The 13869-nt window shown below is 46.4% G+C and overlaps 1 protein-coding gene across 4 annotated transcripts in view; it reads left to right on the top strand.

Annotated features, from left to right (window-relative positions):
- The window catches only part of syngap1a (synaptic Ras GTPase activating protein 1a), a 703692-nt gene that overhangs the window by 322179 nt on the left and 367644 nt on the right, over positions 1-13869 (top strand). The gene's annotated exons all lie outside the window — the stretch shown is intronic.

The following is a 13869-nucleotide window of genomic DNA, read 5'->3' as shown; positions in this document are numbered from 1 at the left end:
TACACTGCTCCATTAATCACTCCCAGGGTTGTAGCCCGTCTGCTCATCCACTGTAACGATACAGGCTGATTTTGAGCTTTGTGGGGCTCTGTCGGGTATCTTTTCTGCAACTCTTGTCGCCCTTTGCCAGATTTCGCCAATTGGGAGGAACAAAGATGGAAGAAAAACATCATCTGTTTCTGCACCGGTCACCGCTGAAACCAAACAGAGTTCTCGTCGAGCCTGTGGCCTGCTCCATGGTTGACGGTGGCCTCAACTTGGGAATTAAAGTTAGCTGAGGCTGTTTGTCACTGAAACAGACAGTGATTACTAAATGAGCAATGGAACAGCTGGGCTGAGGTATCTTGCTGTTCCGTTGAACATGGCTTGTTTGGTCCTCGGGGCCTGCTTGTTTTGTTGCAAAAAAAAAGTGTAAGATACAGGGTAAAGCTCCCTCTACACTGTCCTGTCAAACACTCCCAGGACAGGTACAACATGGGTTAGATACAGAGTATGGAGTACAAGGCTTTAAAGGATTAATACAGTAGAAAGTGAGAGAAACCCCTGCCACTGTAAGAGGGATGATGTAACAGTCACATGAGATATGCTGGAGAATTAGAAGGAGCAGCACAGAAGATGCTAGCTTAGGTGGCTTGAGGAGTGTGTATATAGTATAATCTAAATAATAAATAGTTGTGGGTCAATGTTTTTCTGAGCTTGAGACTTTCTCTAGAACACCCTGCAACACTACGAATACAGCAAGATGCAACACTGGGACAACAGTGAAGCAACGGTAAACCTGTGGTTAAAATTGACCAAGGAAATTTGAAGATCTCCCTACCTCGTGGAGAAGCGCCAGGAAAACAGCAGATCTAGTCGTGGACCTGCAATACACTCGGGAGCTGCTCCGTGGTCACTGACGATGTGGACAGTCGGCGAAAAAGCCCTGCAGCCTCTTCGACTGCACCACAGAAGCGTGGGGGGAGGGTCTGCATCAGCACATCCAGCGATCGGGTCTGAGTTTCAGCCTCAGGCAACAGTCCAGGATCGGGTGAGAGATTTTGTATGGGGGCCAGTAATGGTTAACGGCACATTGGGTCAAAACCACGGCTCGAGAAGTCGATCTTGGGTGAAGCATAGACTCAGGAGTCGGGTGAAGTCGGCAACCATTGCTCAGTCAGACGGCGCAGGAAAGGTCGGAAAGACCGTAAAAACCTCCGTTCAAGCCTGTAAGATTTTAAAAACACAGGGGAACACCCTAGAAAAGTGAAGAAAGTAATATGGATTCAAAATTCAGAATGCCAGAAAATTTTCAAGATCTTGGAGGACCCAATCAGGTTCAAAATTGGCCTATTTGGAGGAATGGATTCCTCACGTTTAGGATTGTATCCCAACTCCATACAAAATCAGAGGTCGAACCCTTTTATATTCTGTCGGTGCGATTGCGGACAACATAATTGTCCGATGAGAGATCAACGAGGTTTCCGATAAATTCGAAGAGGCACTTCAAGCCTTTGACAAATATTTTAATCTACGCAGCAATAAAATCTTGGAAAGGGCCCAAATTGAATAAACAGCACAGAAGATTGGCAAATCTGTAGACTCCTATATTAATGATCTATATAGTTTGGCAGAATTAAAGGCAAAACTAATCAGAGACGGGATAGTCGTTGGCATAGTGGATGAATCCTTGTCGGACCTGTTGTAACGCAAGGAAGACCTTCCACTGGAAAAGGCCATTCAAATTGTTAGACAGGATGAAATTCGCAAACAAAATAGGGAAGACAAACCGTGGTTGAGGAGGAGTCCAATGCCGTAAAATTTGTTAAGCCAAAGCCAGGGAAACACTTTGTGGAATCGAAAGAACATACAGATGAGTAGGTGCAGGACACAGGAAAACTTTGCCAACATTGTGGAGCCAAGAAGACCCACAGACGAGAGCAGTGCCCAGCAAGTAGAGTCATAGAGTCATACAGCACAGAAACAGGCCCTTCGGCCCATTGTGTTTGTGCCGGCCATCAAGCACCAAACAAGTAAAGCTGAGTGTTTTAATTGTGGAAAAACTGGACAGTTTGGGAAGATGTGCCACAGCAACATTTCTTTGCTTCAGGATACAGAGCAGAAGACCTTCACTCATCGAGCAGTGAATCAAGTACAGCAGTATCCACAAGAGAAAGAACTAGGAGAGTTCTTGGGCGAAATCAGTAAGACAGACCAAGATTTGTGGACAGCAAACATCTACGTGAATGGACAGCTCACAAATCTTAAGCTTGACACAAGGCCTAGTGTCACGGTACTGTCTGACCGAGAGCCATGGGTGAAGAGACATTACCAGCAACCGACAGATGCATGGTCCAGGCAGGACACAACTGCGAGTAAAAGGCAAACCCCAAGCAACTCTTCAGCATAGAGGCAGGGAACTGGTAGAGACCAGCTTCAAGAATGTTCTTTACTGAGCAAGAATGCATGCTTACAACTGCAGCTGATTAAAAAGGTAGCTGAAGTCAAGCAAACAAAGATAAACAATTCCTTTCAAATAGAATTCCCAAAAATGTTCACAGTTCTCGGAAAACTAAAGACGGAGTATGGGATCACTCTGAAGGATGTGGCCAGACCAGTGTGTATATTCACACCAAGAAGTATACTTCATCCCTTATTAGCCGAAGTCTAAGAACAATTGGAGGAGATGACAAGAATGGGTGTTATCTCTCCGGTAATACAACCGACGGACGGGCGTTCAGCCATGGTTGCTGCCCTGAAGCCAAATGGAACTCTGCGAATATGCGTGTACTTAATGCAGCTCAACAAAGCAGTAACGTGTGAGATTCACCCAATGTCCACGGTGGATGATAGTTTATCGAAACTCTCTCAGAGCGCCATGTTTACAAAACTCGATGCCAATAGTGGGTTTTGGCAGGTACCCCTGGATGAAACCTCAAGGTTATTGACTACATTCATAACACCCTGGAATATCCAGGGATTTTTAACGATCAATGTCTAATATCCTAGAAGGGCTCAAAGGAGTGATATGCCACATGGATGACACTGATATATGGAAGGTCAGTGGAGGAACACGACCAAAGAGTTTGAGAACTTCGACAAAGACTTCAAGAAGCGGGACTGACTTTAAACGAGAAGCGCGAATTTTCCCAGGACTTTGATTTGTTTCTTGGGCCACATTATGAGCGGAGAAGGAATAATGGCAGATCCATAGAAGACAAGAAGACACGGACATTGCCGAACTACCGTTCAGCAACTCCAGAGATTTTTGGAATGTTAAACCAACGAGCCAAGTTTTTACCTCACTTAGCACTGGTGGTTGAACCTGCCTCTCGGGGTTTGGTCTTCGCTGCCCTTAGCAAAGGTGCACCAAGGGAAGACAGCCCACCTAAATGGATTGTTTGCTGCGTGTCCATCATCTTTCATAGATGGAAGGATGCCAACCAACCATAGCACAAATAACTGATGGGCTAAAATAACTTCTCAGAAAACAGATGAAAGCATGGTGTTGGGATGCCCACCAGGAACAAGCAATCCAGAAAATTAAAGAGATGCTAATTTCCCGAGACGTCTCGGCACACGACAATCCGACACTGTCTATGATGATAGCAGCAGACACCTCTTTAGAAGACTTGGGCACAGTTCTTTTTCAAGAGCACCCTGATGGTTTCCGTAGACCAATAATCTACGTGTCAAGAGCTTTGTCAGAAACAGAGACACGCTGCGCAGTGAGAGAAAAGGAAGCTCTCGCTGTCCCAAGGGCATGTGAGAAACTTTCAGACTACCTTTGTAGGAATTTGTGTCGTCATCGAGATTGACCATAAACCATTGGTATCCTCGTTTTTTTTATTTTATTTATTTTTAATTTAGAGATACAGCACTGAAACAGGCCCTTCGGCCCACCGAGTCTGTGCCGACCATCAACCACCCATTTATACTATTCCTACACTAATCCCATATGCTTACTGCGTCCCCACCTGTCCCTATATTCCCCTACCACCAACCTATACTAGGGGCAATTTATAATGGCCAATTTACCTATCAACCTGCAAGTCTTTTGGCTTGTGGGAGGAAACCGGAGAACCCGGCGAAAACCCACGCAGACACAGGGAGAACTTGCAAACTCCACACAGGCAGTACCCAGAATTGAACCCGGGTCACTGGAGCTGTGAGGCTGCGGTGCTAACCACTGCGCCACTGTCCTTACGAAAAGGGAATTGCGAAAATGCCTCCATGTGTACAAAGGTTTCATCTCAGATTGATGAGGTACACGGATGATGCAGTATACATCCAAGGGGAGTTCCAATTGTCAGCCGATGTGTTATCGATGGCAACAGTAGATCTTCTATCACAGGAAGACGTGAAGTTTGTATGTGACATCCAATCATATTTGCAACAAACAGCACAAAGTTGGCCAGCATGCACACAGAAGTTGTGAGAAATACAACAAGCACAGAAGAATGACAAAGAGTGAATTCACATTCGACAATATTGTACACATGGGTGACCACAAGAAAGTCCAGGAGGGAGAACAATGACGATGTTCCATGAATATAGAAAATACTTTATCATAATTGACGACTTACAATTACAGAATTGTTATTCTTACCTCAATGAGATACGATATCTTAGATCGATTACACCAAGTCCATTTGGGTATAGACAAGTGCAGAATGCGGGCGTAATCTTTGGTCTGGTGGCCTGGGATATCTTTTTTCTTATTCGTATGTGGGATGTGAGTGTCACAGGCGAGGCCAGCATTTATTGCCCATCCCTAATTGCCCTCGAACTGAATGGCTTGCTGGGACATTTCAGAGGGCATTTAAGAGTCAAGCACATTGTTGTGGGTCTGGAGTCACATGTAGGCCAGACCAGGTAAGGACAGCAGATTTCCTTCCCTAAAGGACATTAATGAATCAGATGGGTTTTTACGACAATCGACAATGGTTTCATGGTCATCATTAGACTAGCTTTAAATTCCAGATTTATTGATTGAATTCAAATTTCACCATCTGCCGTGGTGGGATTCGAACCCATGTCCCCAGAGCATTAACCTGGGGTCTGGATTACTAGTCCAGTGACTAAGGATATCAAGACCATCATCAACAACTGTCAGACATGCGTGATATGGAGGCCAGAACGGTGTAAACTGCTGTTGATGACCCAATTGCCAACTAGACTTTGGCAAAGGCTAGGCATGGATTTATTCATGTTTGGTGAGAAGTTATATATCATCATTATCGACTACTTTTCCAAGTGGAGAGATTATTTCTGCTGGTTGGGGAATGTAAAACACAGGGGCACAGTCTCGGGATAAGGGGCTGATCATTAAGAACTGAGATGAGGAGATATTGCTTCATTCTAAGGGTTGTGATTCCTTGGAATTCTCTACCCCAGAGGGTTGTGGATGTTCCATTGTTGAATATATTTAAAGCTGGGATAGACAGATTTTTTTGGTCTCTCACGAAATCAAGGGATATGGCGAGCGGGCGGGAAAGTGCAGTTGAATGCTAAGATCAGCCATGATTGTTCTGAATGGCGGAGCAGGCTTGATGGGCAATATGGTCTACTTCGGCTCCTAGGTCTTGTGTTTTTGTGTTGTGTTCTTGAGGATAGAAGACGGACGATTACATTCTATGACCACAGAGGTAGTTATCAGAATCATTCAGGACATCTTCACAACGAATGGGATTCCGGATGAAATATTATTAGATAATGGACCATAGTTCACGAACGAATGTTTTACGCAGTTTGCCGTGAAGCTGGGCTTTCAGCAGCTTACTAGCTCACCGAGGTATCCGCAGTCCAATGGCGAGGCAGAACGAGAAAGCTCTGGCTGGTAAAAGTAGGGAAAATCCCAAGATATTCTATAAGTATATCAATGGGAAGAGGATAACCAGGGGAAGAGTAGGACCCATTAGGGACCAAGGGGGAAATCTGTGGGTGGAGCCAGAGGACATTGGTAGGGTGTTGAATGAATACTTAACATCTGTCTTCGCCCAAGAGAATGAGGATGTAGATTTGGAACTCAGAGAGAGAGAGACTGTGAGGTTCGTGAGCAAATTGTCATAGGGAGTGACAAGGTATTGGAGGTTTTGGCAGGCTTAAAAGTGGACAAATTTCCAGGTCCTGACGATTTGTGTCCAAGGATGCTGTGGGAGGCAAGGGTGGAGATTGCAGGGGCTCTGACCCTAATTTTTAATTCCTCTCTGGCCACGGGGGAGATGCCAGAGGACTGGAGAACAGCTAATGTGGTCCCACTATTTAGGAAAGGTTGTAGAGATAAGCCAGGGAACTACAGACCAGTGTGTCTCACATCAGTGGTAGGGAAACTATTGGAGAAAATTCTGAAAGAGAGAATCTATCTCCACTTGGAGAGACAAAATTTGATTAGGAATAGTCAGCATGGCTTTGTCAGAGGGAGGTCATGCTTAACAAATTTGATTGCATTTTTGAGCATGTGACCAGGTGTGTAGCTGAGGGTAGGGCAGTTGATGTAGTTTACATGGATTTCAGCAAAGCCTTTGATAAGGTCCCACATGGGAGACTTATCAAGAAAGCAAACGCACATGGGATACAGGATAACTTGATAAGGTGGATTCAAAATTGGCTTAGCTATAGGAGACAGAGAGTGATGACAGACAGCTGTTTTAGTGACTGGAAGCCAGTGTCCAGTGGCGTACCACAGGGATCTGTGCTGGGTCCCCTATTGTTTGTCATTTATATAAATGACACAGATGACTATGTGGGGGGTAGGATCAGTAAGTTCGCGGATGACACAAAGATTGGCCGAGTGGTTAACAGTGAGGTTGAGTGTCTGAGGTTACAGGAAGATATAGACGGGATGGTCAAATGGGCAGAAAAGTGGCAGATGGAATTTAACCCTGAAAAGTATGAGGTGATACACTTTGGAAGGAGTAATGTGACACGGAAGTATTCAATGAATGGCCTGACACTGGGAAGTTCCGAGGAACAAAGGGACCTTGGCGTGTTTGTCCATAGATCACTGAAGGCAGAAGGGCAGGTTAATAGGGTGGTGAAAAAGGCATATGGGACACTTGCCTTTATCAATTGAGGCATAGATTACAAAAGCAGGGAGGTCATGTTGGAGTTTCAGAGAACCTTGGTAATGCCACAGCTGGAGTACTGTGTGCAATTCTGGTCGCCACATTATAGGAAGGATGTGATTGCACTGGAGGGGGTGCAGAGGCGATTCACCAGGATGTTGCCTGGGATGGAACATTTAAGCTATGGAGAGAGGTTGGATAGGCTTGGGTTGTTTTCGCTGGAGCAGAGAAGACTGAAGGGTGACCTGATCGAGGTGTACAAGATTATGAGGGGCATGGACAGGGTGGATAGGGAGCAGCTGATCCCCTTAGTTGAAGGGTCAGTTACGAGGGGACACAAGTTTAAGGTGAGGGGCAGGAGGTTTAAGGGGGATTTGAGAAAAAACTTTTTTACCCAGAGGGTGGTGACGGTCTGGAATGCCCTGCCTGGGCGGGTGGTAGAGGCGGGTTGCCTCACATCCTTTAAAAAGTACCTGGATGAGCACTTGGCACATCATAACATTCAAGGCTATGGGCCAAGTGCTGGCAAATGGGATTAGGTGGACAGGTCAGGTGTTTTAATGCATCGGTGCAGACTCGAAGGGCCTCTTCTGCACTGTATTATTCTGTGATTCTATGACATTTTTACTCAAGAAAAATGAAGATCTTCCTATCTCACTCCTAATTTATTGTTCAACATCGCTAATGTGTGGGTTGTCACCGGCTGAATTACCAATGAGAAGGAAACCAAGAACACAGCTTCCAGTATTGCCTCAACAATTAATTCCTCGACTGAAGACTCAAGACTACAAGACAGTTCAAGAAAGAGTAAACTCCTACAGAAGGAAACAAAACTGGAATTACAATAGAAGATTTCGAGCAAGAAGCTGCCCCAAACTAAACAATGGTCAAAAAATTTGGACACGTGACCTTGAATGGGAAGGTACAGTCATCCATAAATGTTAGGACTATAAGCGATCATATGTTATACGAACAACTTAAGGGAACATACGAAGGAATCGGAGAAATAATATTCCTATTCCACAAAAGCCAATAATCCATCTGCAAGATCCAAATGAAGAGGAACAAACCCCAAACCGAACGGAATATACAACCTGTAGAACCAAAAAACCAAGTCAGCAACCCAGACTTCCTACAAAGACTACTGATCATCCCAGACGGATTACAACCAGATCGGGAGAGTTGTCCAACCTCCGATGAGACTGAATCTGCAAAGTCAGAGCCTTTGGCGGGTGTGGGGGGTTAGGGTAGGTGGAGAGAGAGTTGTAGAAAAGTCATAAATGTGTATATGTTTGGAAAAATGTTAAATAAAGACTTGGGGGGAGAGGTAGTATAAGGATGTTAAAGGTTAATACTGTAGACAGTGATAGAGACCCCTCCCACTTTAAGAGGGATGATGTAACTGTCACATGAGATAGGAGAATTAGAAGGAGCAGCACAGAGGAGGCTAACTTAGGTGGCTTGTGGAGAGTGTAATTAGTATAATGTAAATAATAAACAGCTCTGAGTTAACCTTTACCTGAGCACTGAGACTTTTTCCAGAATGCACTTCAACACTCCTGGTACAACAACATGCAACAGAGTACTCCTAGGACAGGTACATCACGGGGTTAGATACAGAGTAAAAATCCCTCTACACTGTCCCATCAAACTCTCCCAGGACAGGTACAGCACGGATTACATACAGAGTAAAACTCCCTCTACACTGTCCTCATTAAAAAAAAAACGGGGTTAGTTACAGAGTAAAACTGTCCCCATCAAACACTCCCAGGGCAGGTACAGCACAGATTAGATACAGAGTGAATCTCCCTCCACACTGTCCCCATCAAACTCTCCCAGGACAGGTACAGCACGGATTAGATACAGAGTGAATCTCCCTCCACACTGTCCCCATCAAACACTCCCAGGGCAGGTACAGCATGGGGTTAGATACAGAGTAAAACCCTCTCTACACTGTCCCCATCAAACACTCCCAGGGCAAGTGCAGCACGGATTAGATACAGAGTGAATCTCCCTCTACCCTGTCCCCATCAAACACTCCCAGGACAGGGACAGCACGGATTAGATACAGAGTGAATCTCCCTCTACACTGTCCCCATCAAACACTCCTGGTATAACAATAACAAAGTTAGATGCAGAATTGGAAAACTATTGAAATAAAAACAAGAAATGCCGGCAATACTCAGCAGGTCTGGCAGCATCTGCGGAGAGAGAAGCAGAGTTAACGTTTCAGGGCAGTGAACCTTCATTGGAACTGATGAAGGGTCACTGACCTGAAACGTTAACTCTGCTTCTCTCTCCGCAGATGCTGCCAGACCTGCTGAGTATTACCGGCATTTCTTGCTTTTATTTCAGATTTCCAGCATCTGCTGCATTTTGCTTTTATATTATGGAAAAGTATTGAGTTGGCCTAGATAAAACATGGGGCCTTTCTCATGTGAGTTAAATCAGACAGAGGGAGGCGTAGTACATCCATGTCCCTCACAGATACATCAGGACACTTTTAACACATCTTGTTTTTACCACTGCAGTTTAGATATTTATTCCCTGCCCCCCTCTTCCGATGAGCAGCACTGAAGAGAGAACTGAAAGGCCAGTGAGTATATTTGCATGATTCTGAGAGACGCTGGGCACTGAGTGTTTACTGAGTGGGGTTATTTGCATAGTGATGAGAGGCCTGTTGCACGCCTTTCCCTGCCCTTATTGTCTGCAGGTCATTCTGCATTTTCATACACAGCATTCCTTCCATACACTCACGACATGAGTTGTGGCTCTGTTCTGCAGCACGAACACCAGCAAGCAGCAGTCAACTTACTCTCACCTATCCACTTCTGCATCTCTTGCACGCTTTTTGGCTTTTCTCTCCCTCTCCATCTCTCCCTCTCTATCTCTCTCTCTCTCTCTCTCTCATTTCTCTTCACCTATCTTACTCAGCTCCCTCTGCCTCTTTCTCACTCCTGTCCCTCTCTCTCTTAAGCTCAGTTCCCTCTCCCTGTCTCTCTCACTCTCTCTCTTTCTCCAGCTTCTTCTCCTCTCTCTCTGTCTCTCTCCCTCCCTCTTTGTGTGTCTTCCTCTCCCTCTCCCTCCCCTCTTTCTCTCTCACTCTCTCTCTCCCCTTCTCTTTCCATCTCTCCTCTCCCCCTCTCTGTCTCTTCTCCCTCTCTCTCATTCTCTCCATCTCTCTTCCCCCCTCCCCTTTCTTTCTCGCTCTCTCTCTCTCTCTCTGCTCCCCCCTCCCTTTCCCTCTTTCTCTCACTCTCTCCAACTCCTTCTCCCTCTCTCTCCCACTCCTTCCTTTCCGTCTCTCACTCCTCTCTCGCTCTCTCCATTTCCGTCTCTTCTCACGCACCCTTTACTCCCTCTCCTTCCTTCCTGTGTACTGTCTGTCTCTCCCTTTCTCATTCTGTCCTGACTCACTAGTCTGTCTCTCTTTTCTGTCTCTCTCTCTCTTTCTCTTCTATCTGTCTCTACAATATTTCCCTTTTCATTTCTCTACCTCCTCTCTCCTTCCCTTCCCTTCCCCTCACTTTTTTCCCTCCTCCCCCGTCCCATTCTCTCACCAGCCAAGTGGTGAATGTGCGACGATACATTTTCTGGGGCCGGTGGGCTGTTTCTAGTACCCGGAAGTGTCGTCTTGTCACAACCCCTTCATTTTATTCTCTCGGGTCCAAAATATACCAGTAATCTGATGTGTGTGTAGATTCTAAATTCTGTGAGATTGTTCAGGGCTGAGGTGAGATCAAGGGCTGGCTATTGCACTCGCTCACAGAACCTCACAAGTGCAAAGGGCACCTGTCATAAAAAGCTGGAACTGCAAAGCTATGTAGTCATTTGCAATGAAGAGATAAGGGAACATGGAGCAATGGTTCGTTTCCCACTTAAAGGAACCATGATGTCTTTTTGAAAATTCATTTTTCCTATTTAAATTGACAGCCAAGGAAAGACTAAGCCTTTTTGTCCAAAAATATACTTTATTCATAAAATTTGTAAAAATATATTATGTAACAGTTCAAATTTGACATTACATAAATTGCAATACAGATCAGTTTCTTTCAGTACATGAGGAGCCTCATTACACTTATCATTACAGGCTATACTTACAACATACATTTACATTTCATGCAAAATATTCTCTGGTGCATGCAGCCCGACAGGTTTTACATGGATTCCAGCTCCTCAGTATGTTAGATGGGAGGACTTTACACAGTGGTCTTTCCCCATTGAGCCTTTGTGGCATTTGCCCCAAGATTTAGTGCATGTGGTGACCTTGGAATGTGCCAGTCTGCAACACTCAGTCCTGGACAACTCTTTGCACTGGAAGACCAGCAAGTTTCGGGCAGACCGAAGAGCGTCTTTCACTGAATTGATGGTCCTCCAGCAGCAGTGGATGTTTTATCTCGGTGTGCGTCCCTGGGAACAGACCGCAGAGCACCGAGTCCTGCATTACAGAGCTACTCGGGATGAACCTGGGCAAAAACCAATGCAACTCTTTCCAGACTTGCTTTGCAAAGGCACATTTCAGAAGGAGGTGAGCAACTGTCTCTTCCCCACTGCAGCCGCCTCGAGGGCAGCGTGTGGAGGGGGTGAGACTCCGGGCTTGCAGGAAGGATCTGACGGTGAGGGCCCTTCTCACCACCAGCCAAGCTACATCACACACTCGCCCACACACACTCGCCCACACACACTCGCCCACACACACACCCACATACACCCACATACACTCACTCACCCACATACACCCACATACACTCACTCACCCACACACTCACCAGCACACACCCAACCAAACACATCTCTCCCACACACTTGTCAATACACACACTTACCCACACACAGATTCATCCTGCATAAACACTGACCAACACACACACTCACCTGACCACACCCCCACAACATACTCACCCACACACACACGCACACACACAAATTCTCTCTCACACACACACTCACACTGACACTGACACTGACACTCACCCACACAGCCACACACACACTCACCCCCACTCATCTGCACACACTAACCCCCACACACCTACTCACCAACACACACACACTTATGCATACACACTCAACAACACACATTCATACACTCACCAACACAGCCACACGAACACACACACTCACACACGCACCAACAGACACATTCACACACACTCACTCACCCACTCACCTATACTCACACACACTCACCCACACACACACTCTCACACACACACGCTCACCAACACACACGCTCACCAACACACACGCTCACCAACACACACGCTCACCCACACACACTCACTCACTCACCCACACACACTCACTCACTCACCCACACACACTTACACACTCACCAACACACACTCACACACTCACACACACACACACTCTCACCCACACACACACACTCTCACCCACACACACACACCAACGCACCCACACTTACACACACATACTCACTCACTCACTCACTCACTCACTCACTCACTCACTCACTCACTCACCCACCCATCAACACACACACTCACCAACACACACACATACACACTCACACTCACTCACCCACCCACACCCACTCACCACCACACATACTCACCAACACACAAACACTCACTCACACACACACACCAACACACACACTTATTCACTCACTCACCCTCCCACACTCACCAACACACACTCACACACTCACTCACCCACTCACCCTCCCACACTCACCAACACACACTCACTCACCCACTCACCCACACACACACACACTCACTAACACACACACTCAGACACACACACTCACTCACACACTCACTCACCCACACACACACTCACCAGCAAACACACAAACACACAAACACATAAAAAACACACACTCACCAACACACAGTCACCAACGCACAAACACACATACTAACCCACACATACTCACCCATACACACTCACCAATGCACACACACATACACACAGTCACACACACACGCGCACACACATTCACCAACAACGCACACACGCTCACGCATTCACACACTCACACACACACGCATACTCACATACACACAACACACCAATACTTGCAGTAACCCACCATCCACACACACTCCCACCAAAGCAAACTCACCCTGACACACAAAAACACATGTACCTAATCTCACACATTCCCACACACACACGTACACACAGACACATGTACCTACACACCCACATATACACACATACACATGTACACACCCATGTACACACAGACAAACGTACATACACACCCATGTACACACACATCCAGGTACACACAGACACACAAACACATGTACATACTCACCCATGTACAAACACACCCACCCACGTACACACATACACGCACACTCACGTACACACACACCCTCATACACATGTCCATACACACATATACACACCCCCACACACCAACATATACACACCCTCATATACACACACACACAGACACACACACACATTCACACTCACCCACGTACACACACACCCTCGTATACACATGTCCACACACACACGTACACACACATCCATGTACACACACATACACACGACCTCCCTCAGTACTGCTCTGGGAGCCTCAGTTAGGATTATGTTGTTACATCTTTGGAGTGGGGGTCTAGCCCGTGACCTCATGGCTCAGAGACGAGCCACAGCTGCTACACAGCCTGAATCCCATCGCTAACGTCGCCTCCCTGCTCTGCCCCGGGCGCTGCCTCCATAGAGGGGAGGCTGCAACTCGACACCTGCAAAGGGGAGGGGATGGGGAAGGTCGAGGGGCGGCGAGGCTAGGAACAGGTGACCAGCAGCTGGGGTGATGTCATCCTCACCTCGGCACGGT

This window comes from Heterodontus francisci, chromosome 29, assembly GCF_036365525.1.
Source record: "Heterodontus francisci isolate sHetFra1 chromosome 29, sHetFra1.hap1, whole genome shotgun sequence".
Classification (NCBI taxonomy): domain Eukaryota; kingdom Metazoa; phylum Chordata; class Chondrichthyes; order Heterodontiformes; family Heterodontidae; genus Heterodontus; species Heterodontus francisci.
The sequence above is the reverse complement of the archived record's forward strand: the minus strand, read 5'-3'. Positions and strand labels throughout refer to the sequence as shown.